We start from the raw sequence: 25,121 nt of genomic DNA on the forward strand, positions 1-25,121 counted from the left end.
TGGGGCTTCCATGACCTTTCCTTGTACAAGTTGTGCTAGTTTCCCCTGTATTGTGTACTGTCTTACCCTTCACCCAAGATACCACTTGTCTATTGCCTATTTAGTATTTCCCACCCCCCACTCCTCCCATCCCTGGTAACCAACAAAGACTGTTACATTTTGTGTGTGAACTTTTTCATGGGTTTTTAACAATAGAGGTCTCATACAATATTTGATCTTTTGTGATTGACTTATTTCACTCAGCATAGTGTCCTCCAGTTTCATCCATGTTATGAGATGCTTCACAGATTCATTGTTGTTCTGTCTCGTTGGCCTGTCTTTTGGATCTATCATTTTTTGTTGATCCTTTTTGCCTTTTTCTTGCTGATTCTTTTTACTTCTTCCTTTATTTCATTTTCATTATTTTGGCTTTTTCCATTTTTTTCCTTATGTCCCTTATTATATTTTTAGACTAAGCTATAGGGCCTCTATGAGTTGGAATCAACACAACGGCAATAGGATTCTTCCTTAGTCTTTATTTCTCAAATGATTTTTTCTTTATCTTCAATTTTGTTCCTGAGTTCAGTCAACTTTTATTTCACGTATTTCTATTTTTTTCCATTTCTATTTTGAGCTTTTAAATATCTTCTTTGAGTTTTTTTAATATCTACAAATGCTTGCTAAAGGAAGTTTAATTTAGATTGACATATTTTGTTACTGTTTTTCTCTGCTTTGTGTTGGTTTTGGGGAATTTTTGTCATCTGAAATGTTTTACTTCTCATTTTATATTTTCTTTCGGAGTACCTCTGTGTGATTGTTGTCTGCTATTTTCTGTTAATGTTAGAATGTCTTATATTTTCCCGGGCCAGCAATACAGTTGTATATAGAAAGGGATGAGGAGTTTAGTGGCCCATTAGATTTCTTAGTTCAAGAGTGCCCACTTTTTTTGGTATGATGAAGTACAGATTCCTTAATTGATGCCAACATTCTCTGGGGGACAGAGGTAGGAGCATGATGACTGGCATATTTCAATTTTTTTTTTTTTTTTTTTTTTTTAGTTTTTGTTGAGCCTGTAATTTCTAGCACTTGTTTTCTCCTTTCCCTTCACCCCCAAAATCCAAGGGAACCCTTCATCTTCAAAGCTGCGCTCCCTTCTAAGTCCTTCCTGTTTGTCTTAGTCATCTAGTGCTGCTATAACAGAAATACCACCAGTGGATGGCTTTAACAAAAATAAATTTATTTTCTCACTGTGTAGTAGGCTACGAGTCCAAATTCAGGGCGTCAGCTCTGGGGGAAGGCTTTCTGTCTCTGTCAGCTCTGGAGGAAGGTCCTTGTCGTCAATCTTCCCCTGGACTAGTAGTTTCTCTGCGCAGGAACCCTGGGTCCAAAGGGTGCGGTCTGTTCCTGGCAGTGATTTCTTGGTGGCATGAGGTTCCCCACTCTCTGCTTGCTTCCCTTTCCTTTTATCTCTCACAAGAGATAAAAGGTGGTGCAGGCCACACCCCAGGGAAACTCCCTTTACATTGGATCAGGGATGTGACCTTAGTAAGGTCACAATCCCACTGTAATCCTCTCTAACATAAAATTACAATCACAAAATGGGGGACAGCCACACAATACTGGGAATCATGGCCCAGACAAATTGATAAAACATTTTTTTGGAGACATAATTCAATCCATGACAGTGTTCCTCCAGGGTAGGGGTACAACTACGAACTCTGGTTGCATGCACTTTCAAAGCCCCTTTTTCAACTACCCATAGCCAGTACTGTGATTAACTAGGTCTGAGACTTAGTCTTAGCATCTGCCCTCAGGGATGGACTATCTTTTAAGGGGATGATTTTATCTGTGTTCTCCCACCTCAAGAATATTCTGCACTCTCTTTTACAGAAGTAGTCTCCGTCGGTCTTGCTGCTCTAAAAGAGGGTCCAAAGATGGCTCTGCTGGTTTCTGAATGTTTATTTTCCTAGTTACATCTAAATCAAAGTTTATATTATTCTCTGTTTCATAATCATGCTGTAGACAATCATGCTATATGGTGGTTTTATTCATTTTCCTTGATCTATATGATACTAAGAAGATATATAGAGATTAAAATTTAGATAGCCTTCTGGTAGTGCTGTGCTTAAGAGCTATGGCTGCTAACCAAAAGGTCGGCGGTTCTAATCTACCAGCCACTCCATGGAAACCCCATGGGGCAGTTCTACTCTGTCCTATAGGGTTGCTGTGAGTTGAAATCGACTTGACGGCAATGGAGTTTTATTATCATAAGGATTTTTGAACAAATAAAATTGTTAATCAGGTCTTCCTTTTTTGAGCTGAAAATTCTTTAATTATAATTTCTACATGTCAATCCTAGTTGTGTCTTTGAGATCACATAGGGTAAATCAAATTTCTCTTCTATTTTCTAACAAAAGCTGTTTGCCAGCCCATAAAATCTTTTTTCCACGGAAATAAATATCCATATATCCTTCAACCGTTACTCACATAATATAGCTCATGTCACTCCTCCCTCCATACGATTACTGTCTTTATCAGTGATGCTAACTCATGAGGTACGTTGGTTTCTATGGTCTATTTACCAGCATAACTTGAGGACATTATTATCATTGGAAGCAGCTAACAGTAGCAATTCAAAAATTAACTCTTAGAGCAAGTACTTTCCTTTGTCCAAACTCAATGACTTAAGTAAACAATTAAAAATGAGAACAAAACATATTTTTATAATTTGCCTTCAACAAAAGACAGTCATCAATTGGCTTATTCACAAACACCAAAAAAACAAAAACCAAACCCGTCAACAAGTATTTATTCTGAGTAGGAGAACAGTTAATGTGTCTAAATATTTTTAACCAAGAGTAGTAAATGGAATATAGAACGACCTAAATGAATTCAAGCACTTATAAATCTCTTAATTCGGAGTCTAGTGTTGCAAAGTGAATGCTAATGAGACAATAGAATACTACTCTGCTTGTCCTTATTTATGTGGCAATGATATGGTGATGCCTCTTTTTGTAATAATGGAAGGAAAATTGGGTGGGCCAGTAGAAATTGAGAAGGTGGAGTGAATATAGGATTGTTAAATACTTCAAGGATGGCGTAACTTCATCTCACGTGCTTTGGACATGTTATCAAGAGGAACCAGTCCCTGGACAAGGTCATCATGCTTGGTAAAGTAGAGGGTAAACGAAAAAGAGGAACACCCTCAATGGGTCGGATTGACACAGTGGCTGCAACAGTGGGTTTAAACATAGCAATGATACTGTACAGGACCAGGCAGTGTTGCGTTGTTGTACATAGGATTGTTATGAGTTGGAACCAACTCAAAGGCACCTAACAACAACAACGACAATTGGTGAAGACCAAAAAATGGGTCTAAAGGAAGGTAAATGATGGATTTGCCCCATCCCTGCTTCCATAACATCTCATATCTTTATTGAAGAGTGAGGAAACTAACATACAGCTTTTGGTACAGAAAGATATATACACTTAAGCCTAGAAGAAAAAGGGTAGGCAGTAATAATGATGATAATAATAATTTACTAGTTTGGGATCATAGGAACTTTTAGTGACAAAACAATATAAACATTACTACAGCTTTCTTTACAAATTAGGTTAATTATATTGTGGGGCCCTGGTGGCACAATGGTTAAGAGGTTAGGCTGCTAATCAAAAGGTCAGCAGTTTGCAACCACCTTGGAAACTCTATGGGGCAGTTCTACTCTGTCCTGTAGGGACACTATGAGTCAGAATCAACTCAACAGCAACTAGGTATATGGAAACTCCTTTATATTTATACATAATTTTCTAGTTTGTCCACCACATTCTCATATTATCTCACCAAATCTTTATAAAGATCTTATACACAATGTGAGACTCATAAAGATTGAGTAACTTGCTAATAGACATACAGTTGCAGAGCCAGTACTCAAATCCATGTATGGTATAGTCACTGGAACACAGCAAGTTACGAAAGTACGATGTAATTCATCTTTAGCCTCAATACTCAAAATACTTCTAGACCTTAGGGTTGTGGCTTTGTAGTAACAGGACACATATGAGCATTGTGTCACACAGGATTCAGGTAGCATGGTACCTTCATCCTGCTGGCATCCTATCCTAGGTGTTAACCCACCTCCATTTCTTTCCTCTTTTTATGTTTTAAATTGATTCAACTAACTGTGCAATCCATCATGTTTCTGTCAGTTTGTCCTACGATGGTGGCTCACGTGTTGCTGTGGTACTGGAAGCTTTGCCATTGATATTTCAATTAGCAGGAGAGAGTCATCCTTGGTAGACAGGTGTCAGCGGAGCTTCTAGACTAAGACAGACTAGGAAGAAGGACCTGGTGGTCTACTTATGAAAAAATTGGCCAGTGAAAACCTTATAAATAGCAGCAGAACATTGTCTGATATAGTGCCGTAAGATGCCCTCAGGTTGGAGGGCACACAAAATATAACTGGGGAAGTGCTGCCTTCTTAAAGTGGAGTTAACCTTAATGACATGGGTGGAGTCAAGCTTTTGGGACCTTCATTTGCTGATATGGCATGACTCAAAATGAGAAGAAATAGCTGCAGACGTCCATTAATAATCAGAACACAGAATGAAGTGGAACTGGTAGACATCGATATCCTAGTTTGTAGTGAGCTGAAATGGACTGGTATTGGCCATTTTAAATCAGACAATCATGTGGTCTACTATGCCGGTAATCATAAATTGAAGAGGAATGATGTTGTTTTCATCGTCACAAAAAACATTTCAAAGTCTATCCTGAAGTACAAAGCTGTCAGTGATAGGATAATATCCATATGCATACAAGGAAGAACAGTTAATATGACTATTAGTCAAGTTTATGCACCAACCACTAAGGCCAAAGATGAAGAAATTGAAGATTTTTTACCAATTTCTGCAGTCTGAAATTGATCAAATATGCAGTCAAGATGCATTGATAATCACTGGTGATTGGAATATGAAAGTTGGAAACAAGAAGAATCAGTAGTTGGAAAGTATGGCCTTGGTGATAGAAACGACGCTGGAGATCGCATGGCAGAATTTGCCAAGACCAATGACTTCTTTGTCCCAAATACCTTTTTTCAATAACATAAATGGCAACTATACACGTGGACCTCACCAGATGGAATACATAGGAATCAAATGGACTACATCTATGGAAAGAGATGATGGAAAAGCTCAATATCAGTCAGAGCAAGGACAGGGACCAACTGTAGAACAGACCATCAATTGCTCACATGCAGCTTGAAGTTGAAGAAAATTAGAACAAGTCCACGAGAGCCAAAGTACAACCTTGAATATATCCCACTGGAATTTAGAAACCATCTCAAGGATAGATATGACCCATTGAACACTAATGACTGAAGACCAGACGAGTTGTGCAAGGACATCATACATGAAGAAAGAGGTCATTAAAAAGACAGGAAAGAAAGAAAAGACCAAAATGGACGTCAGAAGACATCCTGAAACTTGCTCTTGAATGTTGAGTAGCTAAAGCAAATGGAAGAAATGATGAAGTAAAAGAACTGAACAGAAAATTTCAAAGGGCAGCTGTAGAAGACAAAGTACTATAATGAAATGTGCAAAAACCTGGAGTTAGAAAACCAAAAGGGAGCAACACTGTTAGCATTTCTCAAGCTGAAAGAAGTGAGGGAAAAATTCAGGCCGTGAGTTGCAGTATTGAAGGATTTTATAGGGAAAATGTTAAACGACACAGGAAGCATCAAAAGAAGATGGAAGGAATACATGGAGTCACAGTATCCAAAAGAATTGGTCGACATTCAGCCGTTTCTGGAGGTAGCATATGATCAAGAACCAATGGTACTGAAAAAAGAGGTCTAAGCCTCACTGAAGGCATTGGTGAAAAACAGGTCTTCAGAAACTGATGGAATACCAAATGAAATGTTTCAACAAACGGATGCAGCACTGGAGATGCTCAATTGTCTATGCCAAGAAATTTGGAAGGCAGCTACCTGACCAGCCGACTGGACAAGATATATATTTGGACCCATTCCAAAGAAAGGTGATTCCACCCATTGCCATCGAGTCAATTCCGAGTCATAGCGACCCTATAGGGTAGAGTAGAACTACCGCATAGGGTTTCCAAAGAGTGGCTGGTGGATTCGAACTGCCAACCTTTTGGTTAGCAGCTGAACACTTAACCACTACACCACTAGGGCTCCAGTGATACAAAAGAATGCAGAAATTAACAAATGATATCATTAATATCATACACAAGTAAAATTTTGCTGAAGATCATTCAAAAGCAGTTTCAGCAGTACATCTACAGGGAACTGCCAGGGATTCAAGCTGGAATCAGAAGAGGACATGGAACGGGAGATACCATTGCTGATGTCAAATGGATCTTGGCTGAAAGCAGAGAATACCAGATGCTTTACCTGTGTTTTACTGTCCATGCGAAGGCATTCAACTGTGTGGATTGTAACAAATTATAGATAACATTGGGAAGAATGGTAATTCCAGGACAATTGTGCTCATTGAGGAAACAGTACTTAGACCAAGGGGCAGTCATTCAGACAGAACAAGGGGATGCTGCATGGTTTAAAGTCAAGAAAGATGTGTGTCCAGGTTGTATCTTTTTACCATACCTATTCAATCTGTGTACTGAGCAGATAATCCAAGAAGCTGGACTATATGAAGAAGATAGGGGCATGAGGATTGGAGGAAGACTCATTAACAACCTGTCATATGCAGATGACACAAAGTCATTGCTGAAAGTGAAGAGGACTTGAAGCACTTACTGATGAAGATCAAAGACTACAGCCTTCAATAGGGATTACACCTCAACATAAAGAAAACAAAAATCCTCCCTGTTGGACCAATAAGTAACATCATGTTAAATGGAGAAAAGATTGAAGTTGTCAAGGATTTCATTCTACTTGGATCCACAATCAACACCCATGGAAGCAGCAGTCAAAAAATTAAATGACACATTGCATTGTGTGAATCTGCTGCAAAAGACCTCTTTAAAGTATTAAAAAGCAAAGATGTCACTTTAAGGACTAAAGTGTGCCTGACCCAAGCCTTGGTACTTTCAGTCACCTCATATGCATGTGAAAGCTGGACAATGAATAAGGAAGACAAAAGAAGAATTGATGCCTTTGAATTATGGTGTTGGTGAAGAATATTGAATATACCATGGACTGCCAGAAGAATGAACATATCTGTCTTGGAAGAGGTACAGCCATAATGCTTGTTAGAAGCAAGGATGGTGAGACGTCGTCTCACGTACTTTGGACATGTTATTAGGAGGGACCAGTCCCTGGAGAAGGACGTCATGCTTGGTAAGGTAGAGGGTCAGCGAAAAAGAGGAAGACCCTCAAGGAGATGGATTGACACAGTGGCTGCAACAATGATCTTAAGTATAACAACAACTGTGAGGATGACGCAGGACCCAGCAGTGTCTTGCTCTGTTGTAAATACGATACGTATGAGTTGGAACCAACTTGATGGCAGCTAACAACAAGTGTGCAATTTACTTATCTTAATTTGATCTGTTTGGCCTTCTGGTTTATGACCTCTGGGTAAGAGTACTTGGTATTTCCTACCTCAATGATGATTTACTTTATCACAAAGTAAATTGGGAAAGATTGAAGTTTGATCCTATAATAAAGCCATGTCCTTTCACTTGCTTCCCAGTATTTCCATAAGAGAAAGAGAAGTGGAATTACACTGGCAAGCTTAGCTGATACACACGTCTCTTACTATGCATTGGAATACCACCCTTCGTGTGTCAAAAGTGAACAAAAGTTGAAAACCTTTGAAGTAGAAAACTAGCATTTCAGGTCTAAGGCTTCTAAATTTTTAATATGACATTTTACAAACTGCCGTTCTAAATGCAGATGTCAATTACAGAATATGTCTAAAAAGGGGATGTAAAGTGAAGAATTCCAGAGTTAAAATATTTATTCTAGTTCTTTAATATAGAGGAGCCCTGGTGGTGCAGTGGTTGAGAGCTCGACTGCTAAACAAAAGGTCAGCAGTTCCAATCCACCAGCCACTCCTTGGAAACACTGTGGTTCAGTTCTACTCTGCACCTTTTGGGTCTCTGAGTTGGAATTGACTTGACAGCAACAGGTTTTTGTTTTGTTTTGGGTTAATATAGAAGGCAAAGGTCAGTTCCTACAAGACATTTTTTCTTCAACCGCAATAGAGGAAAGGATTGTCTGAATTATCCAAATAATCTTATCATTTTTAAACTTTGTTTTTGCTCTACTAGACTCAAACATAATTGAAAGTAGAAAAATTAAACTGCTTGATTTTCTTAAAATTTAGAACATTCGATTTTCTAAAGTAAATGGTAAATTTTAAAATATTTGAAGAGTAAATGCTTCACAAAATGCTGTTATTAATATATATTTTTTAATATGGGAGACTGAAGCAATAGAAAAAATCTATTATGGATGATATGCAATCTTTTTTTTCTATTTGATTGACATGCAACATATAATATGAATTTCAAATTAAGATTATTAGCCTTTGGAGCTATATCTTCACTTCCTCAAAGCAGTGAATTTTGAGCATAGCATTGAATCACATAATCGTATCATTCACATCTAGCCAATCACTCTATTCTGAATTTGCAGGAAAAAAGATTTACAGTTATTTGAATACCAGCTTATGGCCTTTTGTCAAAACTGCAAATAATAGAAGCATTTATAAACTACCAATATTGTCATCCTTCTTACCTTTATTTCTTCTGGACAATGTATGAACTGAGTGTTATTTTTTATAAGTTTGCTTAGAAAGAATGTTACTTCTTTCGTAAATTATTTTATGATCATTGATTGTGACAGCTATGTTTGTCTTCAGCAAAGCAGGAGGATGTTCAAAAGAAAGACATTAGAGATTAATTTCAATTGTTAATTAAGTCCTTAAATTACAATTCTAGCTGAAAACTAAAACACCAACTAGCTTATTATAAAATTGATAGATGTATGTGTGTATGTTTTTGCTTCCTCACTTCTAGAGAAATTCTGGAGAAAAGTGGGCAAAGTTAGATTACCTAGACAAAACCAAGTTGGCAAATTTGCAAAACATTTGGCATCTACAAGAGTTTTTAGACATTCTGTGCGGTGCCCTTCCCAGAGTTAGATAAGTAGTGTCAGAGAAGAACTAAAAAGGAGAAAGAAAGTAGGTGGACATTATAGGATCAATGTGCTTTCATATGCCTTTTCTTTTTGTGTGTATAGTTCTAGTTATGAACGATTTTGCACACTTACTAAGTCCATACTTACTTTTTTATGTTGCACTCTAAATTTGATGTCCTATAGGACGTAGAAGAATACCTACTTGAATTTTTCTCAAAGAAAAATAAGCATTTTAGTAAATATAGGGTATATTTTTAAAAGCTGATGAAAGATTTCTGTTCCCAGTCAAGATGGAGGGTAAATACAGAAGAACACAATTTACCTTTCCATCTAAAAAATAAAAATCTTGACAAAATATATGAAGCAACAGTTTTCAGGACAGTGAATATCAGGCAACGAAGGGCACGATTCCCTGAGAAAGGCAAAACAAGCGAGGTGAGACCTATGATTGCCCCAGTTTACTGCCTGCAGAGTCCAGGCAACATTGAAGGAAGGGAGAACCCAGGCAGAGCCAGGTGGTCTCCCTGAGTTAAGAAGATAAAGCTGGGAGTTTGGGGAGGCCAAGGCAGCTAGAGTTCATAGGGTAGAGGAGTATCACAGAGGAGAGGGCTGCACAGAGACTGCTGGTAATCTGCAGAAGTCCCACTTAAGTCTTCAGCTGAGTACTGATCAGTGCATGCCGGTGAAGAAGTGGTCTGAGGCTGGGGTAAGAACCAACAGAAAAGATTAGAGAAAACAATACTCACAGCTTACAAAGGACACCATCCAGAGTAGGAAACCTTCAGTAGTAGCAAAATCAGCCGTAGACTAAATGCTGCTCTGGTCCCTGCTAGCAAAGCTTACAAGCAAGATCTGAATGGATCAAAATACTTCTTAGTAACTTAACAGCATTCCAGAACAATGCTCAAGAATATTTACAGGAATACACAAATATCCAGTATCCAACAAAATAAATTTCTCAATGTCTGTTATTATCCAATCAAAAACTATCAGCATGATCCCTATTAAGATTTTAACAGCCTTTTAGCAGAAATGGGAAAGCAGATACTCAAATTCATATGGAATTGCAAGGGGTCCCTCCCAAATAGCTAAGACAGTCTTGAAAAAGAATAGCAAAGTCGGAAGGCTTACACTTCTCAATTTCACAATTTACTAGAGAGTTACAATGATCAAGTGTGGTACTTGCATAAGCATAGACATACAACCCAAAGGAATAAAATTGAGAGCCCAGAAATAAAGCCGTAATATATACTGTCAACTGATTTTCAACAAAGTGACAAGATGATTTAATGGGGAAAGAATATTCTTGTCAACAAATGGTGCTAGGACAGCTGAATATCCACATGCAAAAGAATGAAGTTGAATACCCTCAGTGATATAAAATCTTTATTTCCAAAAATCATATCTTCTCTAAAGAAAGAGTGACATTGAAAATTTGTTAAATAAAGCTGATGATCAAACTGAGTAATTCTTTTAGTGAAAAATGTAATTATAAAATAGACTGATTTTCTTATGTTTCTCTTAAACAGCTTTTGAAGACAATTTTATGTGAGCAGTTGAAAACTAGTTTTGTGTAATGGTAGCATCACTGAAATAAGGAAATTAATTCTTGTGATGACTGCTTAATTATAAAATTGTAATTTAAAACTAAACTTTAGAACTAATTTTTAAATACATTTAAATCCGTTTTTATAGCTTATATATCCAGCCTTACACCTGTTTTTAAAATTACACCCACTCCTCACTTGTCAACATGGTTAAGTTCCAAAGACCAAGTCATTATGAAAAAATTGGCATTATGCAAAAATGGAGGATGACTGCATAGATCACAAAATGAAGGATAACTGTATCATTACATAACTTTCAAATTACATTGTTCCATAACTGCTAAACCACTGAGAATCATGGCTCAGCCAAGTTGACACATAACCACCGGAGCTAGCATTACTCTCTCCTCAAACCTCGGCATTCGTTACTGCCAGATGTATGTCATTAATGTGCAAAATAGATGGATAGTAGATTTTTTACTATTGTCGTAAATGCAAAATGTCAGATAACAAGATAGTCAATGAGGGAGGAGTGGGTGTATAATATTTCAATTTTAGTTTTCCTTGTACTCTGGATAATCCAATACAATTGATAATATATGCTTTACCATTTTATAGTTTCCTTTGTAAAGGCAAAAATAGATTTAACATGTTTATTGGTTTACTTGAAAACATATTATAGGCATCTTCACCTTGTTTACAATTGACAGTGGTTTCAAAGGAGGTTTCATTGAAGGAAGTTAGATACATTTCATTGATGGAAAAGAAGGTGGAAAGTTTTACAGAAATCAAATACTGCAAGGAAGTGCTATTTATGGGAGCAGATGTGACACAGGACTTCCAGCAGAGGGCAGTACTCCTCTGGAAATCAGAAGTGACTAACAATGCTTTTGAATTTTTTGCCTTCTGCTCCGGGGCCTGATGAAAGTGTTGAGAAAAAAAAAAAAAAATTAACGGAATTTTTAACAGTTATTAAATGATAGAACACATTATTTTGGGACTATGTATTCTGACTTGTTGTTGTTGTTGTTGTTGTTAGGTACCATCAAGTTGGTTCTGTCTCGTAGTGACCCTATGCACCACAGGACGAAAAACTGCCCGTTCCTGCGCCATGCTCACAATTGTTGTTATGCTTGAGCCCATTGTTGCAGCCAGTGTCAGTCCATCTCGTTGAGGGTCTTCCTCTTTTTCACTGACCCTGTACTTTACCAAGCATGATGTCCTTCTCCAGGGACTGATCCCTCCTGACAACATGTCCAAAGTCTGTGAAACAAAGCCTCACCATCCTGGCTTCTAAGGAGTACTCTGTTTGTACTTCTTCCAAGACAGTTTTGTTCATTCTTTTAGCAGTCCATGGTATGTTCAATATTCTTCGCCAACACCACAATTCAAAGGTGTCAGTTTTAATTCGATCTTCTTTATTCACTGTCCAGCTTTCGCATGCATATGATGTGATTGAAAACACCATGGCTTGGGTCAGGCGCACCTTAGTCTTCAAGGTGACATCTTTGCTTTTCAGCACTTTAAAGAGGTCTTTTACAGCAGATGTGCCCAATATAATGTCTTTTGATTTCTTGACTGCTGCTCCCATGGGTGTTGATTGTGGATCCAAGTAAAATGAAATCCTTGACAACTGCAGTCTTTTCTCTGTTTATCGTGATGTTGCTTATTGGTCCACTTGTGAGGATTTTTGTTTTCTTTTTGTTGAGGTGTAATCCATACTGAAGGCTGTGATCTTTGATCTTCGCCAGTAAGTGCTTCAAGTCCTCTTCACTTTCAGCAAGCACAGTTGTGTCATCTGTATATCACAGGTTGTTAATGAGTCTTCCTCAAATCCTGATGCCCCATTCTTCTTCATATAGTCTAGCTTCTTGGATTATTTGCTCAGCATGCAGATTGAATAGGTATGGTGAAAGGATGCACCCCTGACGCACACCTTTCCTGGCTTTAAACCACGCAGTATCCACTTGTTCTGTCCGAATAACTGCCTCTTAATCTGTGGACAGGTTCCTCATGTGCACAATTAAGTGTCCTGGAATTCCCATTCTTCGCAATGTTATCCATAATTTGTTATGATCCACAGAGCTGAATGCCTTTGCATAGTCAATAAAACATAGGTAAACATGTTTCTGGTATTCTGTGCTTTCAGCCAGGGTCCATCTGATGTCAGCAATGATATCCCTGGTTCCCCGTCCTCTTCTGAATCTGGCCTGAATTTCTTGCAGTTCTCTGTCGACATACTGCTGCAGCTGCTTTTGAATGATGTTCAGCAAAATTTTACTTGCGTGTGATATTAATGATAATGTTCGATAATTTCTACATTCGGTTGGATCACCTTTCTAGGGAATAGGCATAAATGTGGATCTCTTCCAGTCAGTTGGCCAGGTAGCTGTCTTCCAGATTTCTTCACATAGATGAGTGAGCACTTCCAGTGCTGCATCCGTTTATTGAAACATCTTGATTGATATTCCGTCAATTCCTGGAGCCTTGTTTTTCACCAATCCCTTCAGTGCAGTTTAGACCTCTTTTTTCAGTACCATTGGTTCTTAATCATATGCTACCTCTTGAAATGGTTGAACGTTTACCAATTCTTTTTGCTATATTGACTCTGTGTATTCCTTCTATCTTCTTTTGATGCTTCCTGCATCTTTTAATAGTTTCCTCATAGAATCCTTCAATATTGCAACTTGAGGTTTGACTTTTTTCTTCAGTTCTTTCAGCTTGAGGAATGCTGAGTGTGTTCTTCCCTTTCAGTTTTCTATGTCCAGCTCTTTGCACAAGTCATTATAATACTTTACTTTGTCTTCTCGAGCCACCCTTTGATATCTTCTGTTCAATTCTTTTACTTCATTATTTCTTGCATTTGCTTTAGCTACTCAACATTCAAGAGCAAGTTTCAGAGTCTCTTCTGATATCCATTTTGGTCTTTTCTTTCTTCCCTGTCTTTTTAATGAGCTCTTGTTTTCTTCATGTATGATGTCCTTGATGTCATTCCGCTACTTGTCTGGTCTTCAGTCATTAATGTTCAACATGTCAGATTTATTTTTGATATGGTCTCTAAATTCAGGTGGGATATACTCAAGGTCGTACTTTGGCTCTCATGGACTTGTTCTAATTTTCCTGTTTCACCCTGAACAATTGATGGTCTGTTCCTCAGTCAGCCCCAGCCTTGTTCTGACTGATGATTTTGAGCTTTTCCATCGTCTTTCCATACATGTAGTCGATTTGATTCCTGTGTATTCCATCTGGCAAGGTCCATGTGTATAGTCGCCGTTTATTTGCAATGAAGAAGTCGTTGGTCTTGCAAAATTCTATCATGCAATCTCCAGCATCATTTCTATCACCAAGGCCATATTTTCCAACTACTGATCCTTCTTCTTTGTTTCTAACTTTTGCATTCCAATCACCAGTAATTATCAGTGCATCCTGATTGCGTGTTTGATCAATTTCGGACTGAAGAAGTTGGTAAAAATTTTCAATTTCTTCATCTTTGGCCTTAGTGCTTGGTGTGTAAATTTGAATAATAGTGGTATTAACTGGTCTTCCTTTGAGGTGTATGGATATTATCCTATCACTGACTGTGTTGTACTTCATGATAGATTTTGAAATCTTCTTTTTGACAATGAATGCAATGCCTTTCCTCTTCAAGTTGTCATTCCTGTCATAGTAGACCATATGTTTGTCCGATTCAAAATGGCCAATACCAGTCCGTTTCAGCTCACTAATGCCTAGAATATTGATGTTTATGTGTCCCATTTCTGTCTTAGTCTTCTAGTGCTGCTATAACAGAAAAACCACAGGTGGATGGCTTTTAACAAAGAGAAATTTATTCTCTCACAGTCCAGTAGGCTACAAGTCCAAATTCAAGGCATCAGCTCCAAGGAAGGCTTTCTCTGTTGGCTCTGGAGAAAGATCCTTGTGATGCATCAGTCTTCCCTTGGTCTGGGAGCATCTCAGCACAGGAACCTCAGGTCCAAAGGACGAGCTCTGCTCCCGGCACTGCTTTTTTGGTGGTATGAGGTTCCTCTGTGTCTCTGCTCGCTTCTTTTTTTATATCTCAAAAGAGATTGGCTCAAGACACTATATCCAATCTTGTAGACCTCATCGGTATAACCTCATCATAGTGATAGAGTTTACAACACATAAGGAAATCATATCAGATTTTACAATCATACAATACTAAGAATCATGACCTAGCCAAGTTGATACACATTTTTTTTGGTGGGGGACACAATTCAATCTATGACAATTTCATTTTTGATGATTTCCAATTTTCCTAGATTCATGCTTCATACATTCCACATTCCTATTATTTATGGATGTTTGCAGCTTTTTCTTCTCAGTTTGAGTTGTGCCATATCAGCAAATGAAGGTCCCGAAGGCTTGCCTCCATCCACGTCATTAAGGTCAACTCTACTTTGAGGAGGCATCTCTTCCCTAGTTGTCTTTTGAGTGCTTTCCAACCTGGGGGGCTCATCTTCTGGCACTATATCAGACAATGTTCAGCTGCTATTCATAAGGTTTTCAATGGCTAATTCTTTTCAGAGGTAGACTGCCAGGTCCTTCTTCCTAGTCTGTCTTATCTGGAAGCTCAGCTGAAACCTGTCAGTCAGTTTGTCATACTGTGGGGGCTTGCGTGTTGTTGTGATGCTGGAAGCTATGCCACCGGTATTCAGATTCTGACTTAGTGCCTACTTATTTTATTTTTGCCTATCATACTCTAAAATGTTAATACATATAATAATAATGATTTACTCCAAGATGTAAAAGACAAGTATTTTCTGTCTCATAATAATTCTGTGCATGACTAGCATCTTATGTGCTAGATAATTTTCCTGGAAATAATTAAGGCTTGGCGATTTACTTCTGAAAAATCAGCCATTAAAAATCCTATGGAGTACAGTTCTACTCTGACACACATCCCCATGAGTTGAAGTTCACTAGACAGCAACTGGTTTGGTGTTTTGGTATTGGGGAGAAAAGTTGGGGCTTGGGGGAAATCTGGAGTTATATTCCAAATAGAATTTTTAAGTGTAAATATTTTGTAGAGTGCAGCCTAGACTCAAGAAAGGGTATGTTACTGCATATGAAGTAACTGTTTGAAGTAGTCATATTGTTTTATGAACATTTAAGCATTATACATCCTAACATGACAACTTAGAAGAATGTTCCTTAGAAGCAAGAGTGGTGAGACTTCATCTTGCTTACTTTTTGGACACATCATCAGGAAATACCAATCCCTAGAAGACATCATGTTTGGTCAAGTAAACGGTCAGTGAAAATGAGGAAAACTGGCGATGAGATGGATTGACACAATAGCCTCAACAGTGGGCTCAAACATATTAAAGATATCAAGATGGTGCTGGACCAGGCAACTTTTAGTTCTGTTATACATAAGGTTACCATGAGTCAGAGCTGACTGGATGGTAGCTAATGACAACAACGAGGTGATTAGCAGCGTGGTCCCTGGAGGTGAAGGATTGATTTAATTATTTTTTTCCCTAATTGTCTACAATGCACATGTGTTGCTTTTGTAACTATAAGTGTTTTTTGAAAAAATAAAAACTAGATAATAAAAAGCTACTCAGTGTAACTGATTAGATCTTTTTTAACTGACAAATTTTTAATAGAGTGTGTTTTCTGGTAAAAACTAAGATATAAAAGACAAGTATTTACAGTGTAGTAATAATTCTGTGCATGACTAGCATCTTATATGCTAGATAATCTTCCTGGAAATAATTATCACCTTGATTATTATTAAAAAGACCATTCCACAGGGTCATAAATCATCTAATGTCCTCTTCTTCCCTCCTGATTATGCGCATTTTAATATGGATCTTAAAATATGTAAAATGTGTTTTTCCCTATTCTTCTATAATTTGGGGGCCCTGGTGGCGCAGTGGTTAAACGTTTGGCTGCTAACCAAAAGGTCGTAAGTTCAAATCCACCAGCTGCTCCTTGGAAACCCTATGGGGCAGTTCTGTTCGGTCCTGTAGGGTTGCTATGAGTCAGAATTGACTGCAACAGGTTTGTTTTTTTCTATAATTTTACCGTTTTGGTTCCATTATTTTCATTTCTGTAGTTTATTAATGGCAGGAATAGATTGATTAAAAAATCATGAAGAATTGTAGAATTGCCTCTAGGGTTTATGTGCAGGTAGTTATCCATAATTGTGAATAGTTTTTATGCTCTCATTTACTTCATTATATATTTATCTATATCTATATTTTTTAAACATGCACTTCATCTTCCTCCCATTGTTTCTTGAAAGCCTGGATCAGAATCTATCAGTTCTATCTAATCTTTATCAGCATAAGACATTCTTGTGTTGATTACTTTAATCATGCAAAAGACTGGATAATTTTGTGCATGAGTCAGGGAATTCAAAAGCGAATTAAAAAAAGCTTCTTGTCCTCAGGGAGGTCCCAATCCAGAAGAGAGAGAAAGAGGAAAGGAAATACATATCTGTAAAGAAAACAGTTTCTAAAGCAATGTGATAAACTTATTCATTTATTTCTTTACAAATATTTACAGGTATTTACTTACATGCCATAAGGTTTTCACTGGCAAATTTTTTTCAGAAGTAGATCCAACAGAATGCGGAAATTATTGAAAAATATTATTAATATCACATGCATAAAATTTTGTTAAAGATGACTGAAAAATGTTTGCAGCAGTACCTTGATGGGGAAATGCCAGAAACTCAAGCTGGATTCAGAAGAGGATGTGTAATGAGGGATATCATTGCTGATGTCAGATGGATCTTGGCTGAAAGCAGAGAATACCAGAAAGATGGATTGATACAGTGGCTGCTACAGTGGGCTCCAACATTGTGAGGATGGCACAGGACTGGGTAGTGTTTCATTCTGTTGTACATAGGGTCGCTATGAGTCAGAAATGACTTGACGGCACCTAACAACAACAACATATTTGGTTCTATTAAATAATAATTTTCAAAAAAGACTGCATATGCTAATAGTAATTGGTGTACATTATAGGGAATCATCACACTTAAAAAACATATTTAAGAAAATTATAGAACTCATTTCCAATGATGAAAATACAAGGATGTTCATTGCAGCTTTAATTTCTAAATAACTGAGAATTTTCCAGATATCCTTCAGTTATTGATTTCTAGTTTAATTCTTTTATGATCAGAATGTATACTTTGTATGATTTCTATTCTTTTAGATTTATTAAGATTTGTTTTATAGCCCAGAATATGGTCTATCTTGTATGCTCCACAGGCACTTGAAAAGCATAGTATTCAAATGTTGTTGGGTACAGTATTCCAAGTGTCGGTTAGGTCAGGTTGGTTGATAGTGTTGTTTAGGTCTTCTATATCCTTACTGATTTGTGTCTACTTGTTCTATCAATTACTGAGAGACGAGCATTGAAATGTCAAGTTATAATTGTGGATTTGTCAATTTCTCCTTTTGTAACTGTTAGTTTTGGCTTTATGCATTTTGAGGCTGTGTTGTTAGGTGTGCATATGTTTAGAATTGTTGTCTTCATGTAGAATTGACTCGTTTATCATTATCTAATTTTCCTCTTAAACCTTGGTAGTATTCGTTGTTCTTAAGTAACTTTTTGTAATATTAATATAGTCACTCCAGCTTTATTTTTATTGACGTTTATGTGGTGTCTTGGCCATCTAGTGCTGCTATTACAGAAATACCACAAGTGGGTGGCTTCGACAAATGGAAGTTTATTCTCTCACAGTCCAGTAGGCTAGAAGTGCAGATTCCAGGCGTCAGCTCCGGGGAAGGCATTCTCTCTCTTTCGGCTCTGGAGGAAAGTCCTAGTGATGCATCAGTCATCCCTTGGTCTGGGAGCATCTCAGTGTGGGAACCTCAGGTCCTCAGGACGCACTCTGCTCCTAGCACTGCTTTCTCGATGATATGAGGTTCCCCTGTCTCTCTGTTGCTTCTCTCTTTTATATCTCAAAAGAGATGGGCTTAAGACACTACCTAGTCTTGTAGACTCATCAATATAACTGCCACTCATCTGTCTCCTTACATCATAGTGATAGGATTTACAACACACAGGGAAATCACATTGGATGACCAAATGGTAGACAGTCACACAATGCTGGGAATCATGACCTAGCCAAGTTGACGGATATTTTGTTGGGACACGATTCAATCCATGACACATGGTACATCTTTTCTCATCATGTTACTTTTAACCAATATATGTCTTTATGTTAAGAAGGCTTATAGTAGAAAGTATATAATTTTTATTATTGTTTTTTAATCCAATCTGAAAATTTCTGTCTTTTAATTCTTGTGTTTAGATCACACACATTTAATGTTGTTATTGATATGGTTGGATTAAAATCTACAATCTTGCTTCCTCTTTGGTCTATCTGTTCTTTGTCTCTTCTATCCTTTTTTTCTACCTTTTCTATGGTTAGCTGAGCATTTTTTATTATTTGATTTTATCTTTACTATGGTGGCCAGGTGGTTAAGCGCTCAGCTGCTAACCTAGAGGTCAGTTGTTTGAACCCACCACCCACTTCATGGGAGAAAGATGTGGCAGTCTGCTTCTATAAGGATTTACAGCCTTGGAAACTCTATGTGGCAGCTATATTCTGTCCTATAGGGTCACTATGAGTCAGAATTGACTCGATAGCAATTGATTTGGTTTGGTTTTATTGATTTGTTATTAAATATCTCTTTTTAAACTTTTTTTAGTGGTTGCCCTAGGGTTTAAAATATACATTTTTTATTAATCAGGGTTTACCTTCAAATAATATTCTGCTTCAGGTGTAGTGTAAGAACCTTACAACAGTATTTCATGTAGGGTAGGTCTGCTTTTTTCAACAACGTAAATGGTGACTATATACTTGGATGTCACCAGATTGAATATACAGGAATCAAATCAACTACATCTATGGAAAGAGATGATGGAGAAGCTCAATATAATCAGTCAGAACAAGGCTAGGAGCTGACTGTGGAACAGAACATCAACTGCTCATACGCAAGTTCTAGTTGAAGCTGAAGAAAAATAAAATAAGTCCATGAGAGCCAAAGTACGAGCTTGAGTTTAACGCACTGGAATTTAGAGACCATCTCAAGAATAGATTTGACACAATGAACACTAATGACTGAAGACCAGATGAGTTGTGGAATGACATCAAGGACATCATACATGAAGAAAGCAAAAGAGCATTAAAAAGATAGGAAAGAAAGAAAAGACCAAAATGGATGTCAGAAGAGACTCTGAAACTTACTCTGAACATAGAGCAGGTAACGTGAATGGAAGAAATGATGACATAAAAGAGTTGAACAGAAGATTTCAAAGGGCAGCTCGAGAAGACAAAGTATTATAAGGAAATGTGTTAAGACCTGGAGTTAGAAAACCAGAAGGGAAATACACATTCAGCATTTCTCAAGTTGAAAGAACTGAAGAAAAAATTCAAGCCTTGGGTTGCAATATTGAAGGATTTTATGAGCAAAATGTTGAATGATGCGGGAAGCATCAAAAGAAGATGGAAGGAATACATAATCACTGTACCAAAAAGAATTGGTCTACGTTCAACCATTTCAAGAGGTACAATATGATCAAAACCCAGTGATACTGAGAGAAGAAGTCCAAGCTGCACTGAAGATGTTGACAAAAAACATGGCCCCAGGAATTGACTGAATACCAATTGAGATGTTTCAACAAAAGGATGCAATGCTGGAAGGGCTCACTCGTTTATGCCAAGAAGTTTGGAAGACAGCTACCTGGCCTAATGACTGGAAGAGATCCATATTTGGGCCCATTCCAAAGAAAGATAATCTAACAAATTGCAGAAATTGGAGAATAATATCATTAATATCACACATAAGTAAAATTTTGCTGAATATACTACAGAAGCTTGCAGCTGTACATTGACAGGGAACTGCCAGAGATTCAAGCTGCTTTGAGAAGAGCACATGGAATGAGGGATATCATTGCTGAAAGCAGGGAATACCAGAAAGTTGTTTACCTGTGTTTTATGGGCAATGCAAAGACTTTCAACTGTGTAGATCATAACAAATTATGGATAACACTGCAAAGAATGGGAATTCCAGGACACTGAATTGTGCTTATGTGGAACCTGTATATAGACCAAGAGATAGTCGTTCGAACAAAACAAGGGGATACTGAGTGATTTAAAATCAGGAAAAGTGTGCATCAGGGTCGTATCCTTTCACCATACTTATTCAATCTGTGTGCTGAGCAAATAATCTGAGTAGCTTGACTATAATGGAGAAGAACACAGGATCAGGATTGGAGGACTCATTAACAATCAGCTATATTCAGATGACACAACCTTGCTTGCTGAAAGTGAAGAGGACTTGAAACACTTACTGGTGAAGATAAAAACCACAGACTTCAGTATGGATTACACCTCAACAAAAAGAAAACAAAAATCCTCACAACTGGACCAATAAGCAATATCATGATAAACGGACAAAAGATTGACATTGTCAAGGATTTCATTTTACTTGTATCCACAATCAACAATCATGGAAGAAGCAGTCATGAAATCAAACAACGTACTGCATCAGGCAAATCTGTTGCAAAATACCTCTTTAATATGTTAAAAAGCAAAGATACCACTTTGAGGACTAAGGTACTCCTGACCCAAGCCATGATATTTTCAATCTCATTCACGTACGAAAGCTGGACAATGAATAAGGTAGACAGAAGAGGAATTGATGCCTTTGAATTATGGTCTTGGTGAAGAGTGTTGAATATACCATGGATTGTCAGAAGAGTGAACAAATCTGTCTTGGAAGACGTATAACCAGAATGCTCCTTAGAAGCAAGGATGGCGAAACTTCGTCTCACATACATTGGGTGTTCCATCAGGAGGGCCCATTCCTTGGAGAAGGACATCTTGCTTCGTAAAGTAGAGGCTCGGTGAAAAAGAGGAAGACCTTAATGAGATGGATTGACACAGTGGCTGCAACAATGAGCTCACACAGAGCAAGGATTGTAAACTTGGCGCAAGACCAGGCAGTGTTTCGTTCTGTTGTACGTAGGGTTGCTACGAGTCGGAACTGACTTGATGGCACCTAACAACAACAATAGGTCTGCTAGCAATGTATTCACTCATTTTTAGCTTATCTGAGAAAGTCTTTATTTCTCTTTTATTTTGAAAGGTACTTTTGCCAGGTATAGAATTCTGAGTTGATAGTTTTTCTCTTAGTATTTCAAAGATGTTACTCTATGTCTTCTGGCTGGCATTGTTTCTAATGAAAAGTCTATCTTACTTGGTGTCCTCTGAGCTTCTTGGATCTGTGGTTTGGTATCTACCATTAGTTCTGGAAAATTCTTGGCTTTTTCGTTCAAACATTTCTTCTGCCTCATTCTCTCTCTCTCTTCTCCTTCTGGGATTTCAATTACATGTATATTAAATTGTTTGATATTGCCTCACAGCTCTTTGATGCACTTTCTCTTTTAAATTCTATTTTGTATTTATGTTTCACTTTGAAGTAATTTCTGCTGACCAGTCTTCAAGCTTATTGATTCTTTGCTCAGCTGTGTTAAATCAACTGATGATCCTATTAAAGGCATTATTCATTTCTGTTATTGTGTTGTTCATTTCTGGAATTTCCATTTGACTCTTGTTTCCATATCTCTGCAGAAATGGAAGGCTGTCACTCAAAATGCCTTGACTGTCTATTCTTTACCTAGTCTGGACATGTGGAACAATTGCTCCTTCACTATCTGGGAAACAAGAAATGATGGTGAAGTCAAATAATGTTTGTTCATTAGACAGCAGGGAAAATTTGGTGTTAGTTACTTCTGTTGCTGAATTGATTGGCATTTCAGGCAGCATGAGAGAGAAGATGTAGATAAGACCTGTTTCTGTTATTTTTTTTCCTGAACCAATTGATATTTTTTTTTTCCCATACAAAAATTTATACATACATTGTTATGTGACTCTAATTGCTCTTCCCATACTGTGACAGCACTCTCCTCCTTTCCATCCTTGATTCCCCATGTCCATTCAACCAGCTCCTAACCCTCTTTGCCTTCCCATCTCACCTCCAGACAGAAACTGCCCGTTTAGTCTCTTGTTATCTACTTGAGCTAAGAGACACACTCCTCACGAGTATCACTTTATGTCCCACTGTCCAGTCCAATCCCTGTCTGAAGAGTTGGCCTCAGAAATTGTTTTAGTTCCGGGCTGAGGGAGAATCCACGGGCCATGCTTTCCAGGGTTCCTCCAGTCTCAGTCAGACCATTAAGTCTAGTCTTCTTACTAGAATTTGAGCTCTGCGCACCACCTTTCTCCTGCTCCATCTGGGACTCTCTGTTGTGTTCCCTGTCAGGGCAGTCATTGGTGGTAGCCAGGCATCATCTAGTTCTTCTGGTCTCAGGCTAATGAAGTCTCTGGTTTATGTGGCCCTTTCTGTCTCTTGGGCTACTACTTTCCTTGCGTCTTTGGTGTTCTTCCTTCTCCTTTACTCCAGATGGTAGAGACCAACTGATGCATCTTAGATGGCTGCTTGCAAGATTTTAAGACTCCAGACGCCACTCACCAAAGTAGGATGCAGAACATTTTCTTAATAAGCTTTGTTATGCCAATAGACCTAGATGTCCCCTGAAAGCACGGTCCCCAGACCCCTACCCCTACTACTCTGTCCCTCAAAGTGTTTGATTGTATTCAGGAAACTTCTTAGCTTTGGTTTGGTCCAGTTGTGCTGACCTCCCCCTGTAGTACGTGCTGTCTTTCACTTCACCTAAGATAATTCTTATCTACTATCTAGTTAGTAAATAACCCTCGCCCTCTCTCCCCATCCTCGTAACCATCAAAGAATATTTTCTTCTGTGTTTAAACCTTCTCTTGAGTTCTTATAATAGTGGTCTTATACAATATTTGTCCTTCCGTGACTGACTAAATTCACTCAGCATAATGCCCTCCAGATTCCTCCATGTTATAAGATGTTTCACGGCTTCATCACTGTTCTTTATCGTTGCGTAGTATTCCATATACCATAATTTGTTTGTCCATTTATCCGTTGATGGGCACCTAGGTTGTTTCCATCTTTTTGCTATTGTGAACAGTGCTGCAGTGAACATGGGTGTGCATATACCTATTCGTGTGATGGCCCTTATTTCTCTAGGATATATTCCAAGCAGCGGGATAGCTGGATCGTATGGTACTTCTATTTCTAGCTTTTTAAGGGAGCACCAAATCGATTTCCAAAGTGGTTGTACCAGTTTACATTCCCACCAACAGTGTATAAGTGTTCCAGTCTCTCCACAACCTCTCCAGCATTTATTATTTTGTGTTTTTTGGATTAATGCCAGCCTTATTGAGGTGAGATTATATCTCATTGTAGTTTTGATCTGCATTTCTCTAATGGCTAATGATCATGAGCAATTCTTCATGTGCCTGTTAGCCGCCTGAATATCTTTTTTGGCAAAGTGCCTGTTCATATCCTTTGCCCACTTTTTAATTGGGTTATTTGTCATTTTGTTGTTGAGGTTTTGCAGTATCTTGTAGATTTTAGAGTTTAGACACTGATCGGATTTGTCATAGCCAAAAATTTTTTCCCAGTCTGTAGGCTGTCTTTTGACTCTTTTGCTGAAGTCTTTTGATGAGTGTAAGTGTTTGATTTTTAGGAGCTCCCGTTTATCTAGTATCTCTTCTGGTGCTTGTGCATTGTTACTTATGGTTCATATTGTGTTTATGCCATGTATGAGGGCTCCTAGCGTTGTCCCTGTTTTTTCTTCCATGATCGTTATCGTTTTCAATTTTATATTTAAGTCTTTGATCCATTTTGAGTTAGTTTTTGTGCATGGTGTGAGGTATGGGTCTTGTTTCACTTTTTGCAGATGGATATCCAGTTATGCCAGCACCATTTGTTAAAGAGACTGTCTTTTCCCTAGTTAACAGACTTTTGGCCTTTGTCAAGTATCAGCTGCTCATAGGTGGATGAATTTATGTCTGGGTTCTCAATTCTGTTCCATTGGTCTATGTATCTGTTGTTGTACAAGTACCAGGCTGTTTTCACTACTGTGGTGGTATAATGGGTTCTAAAATCAGGTAGTGTGAGGCCTCCCACCTTGTTCTTCTTCTTGAGTAATGCTTTACTTATTCAGGGCCTCTTCCCTTTCCATATTAAGTTGGTGATTTGTTTTTCCATGTTATTAAAAAATGCCAGTGGAATTTGGATCAGGATTGCATTGTATCTGTAAATCGCTTTGGGTAGAATTGGCATTTTCATAATGTTGAGTCTACCTATCCATGAGCAACGTATATTTTTCCACTTATGCAGGTCTCTTTTGGTTTCCTGCAGTAGTGTCTTGTAGTTTTCATTGTATAGATCTTTTACGTATCTAGTTAGATTTATTCCTAAGTAGTTTATCTTTTTTGGGACTCTTGTAAATGGTATTGATTTGGTGATCTCCTCTTCAAGGTTCTTTTTGTTGGTGTAAAGGAATCCAACTGATTTTTGTATGTTTATCTTGTATCCTGAAACTT

At 37.9% G+C, this 25,121-nt stretch overlaps 1 protein-coding gene across 2 annotated transcripts in view; it reads left to right on the top strand.

Moving 5' to 3' along the window:
- Positions 1-25,121, top strand: part of FBXO4 (F-box protein 4) — a 54,007-nt gene that overhangs the window by 16,832 nt on the left and 12,054 nt on the right. The window lies entirely within an intron of this gene.

The sequence above is a fragment of the Trichechus manatus genome, unplaced genomic scaffold (assembly GCF_000243295.1).
Source record: "Trichechus manatus latirostris isolate Lorelei unplaced genomic scaffold, TriManLat1.0 scaffold00212, whole genome shotgun sequence".
Lineage (NCBI taxonomy): Eukaryota > Metazoa > Chordata > Mammalia > Sirenia > Trichechidae > Trichechus > Trichechus manatus.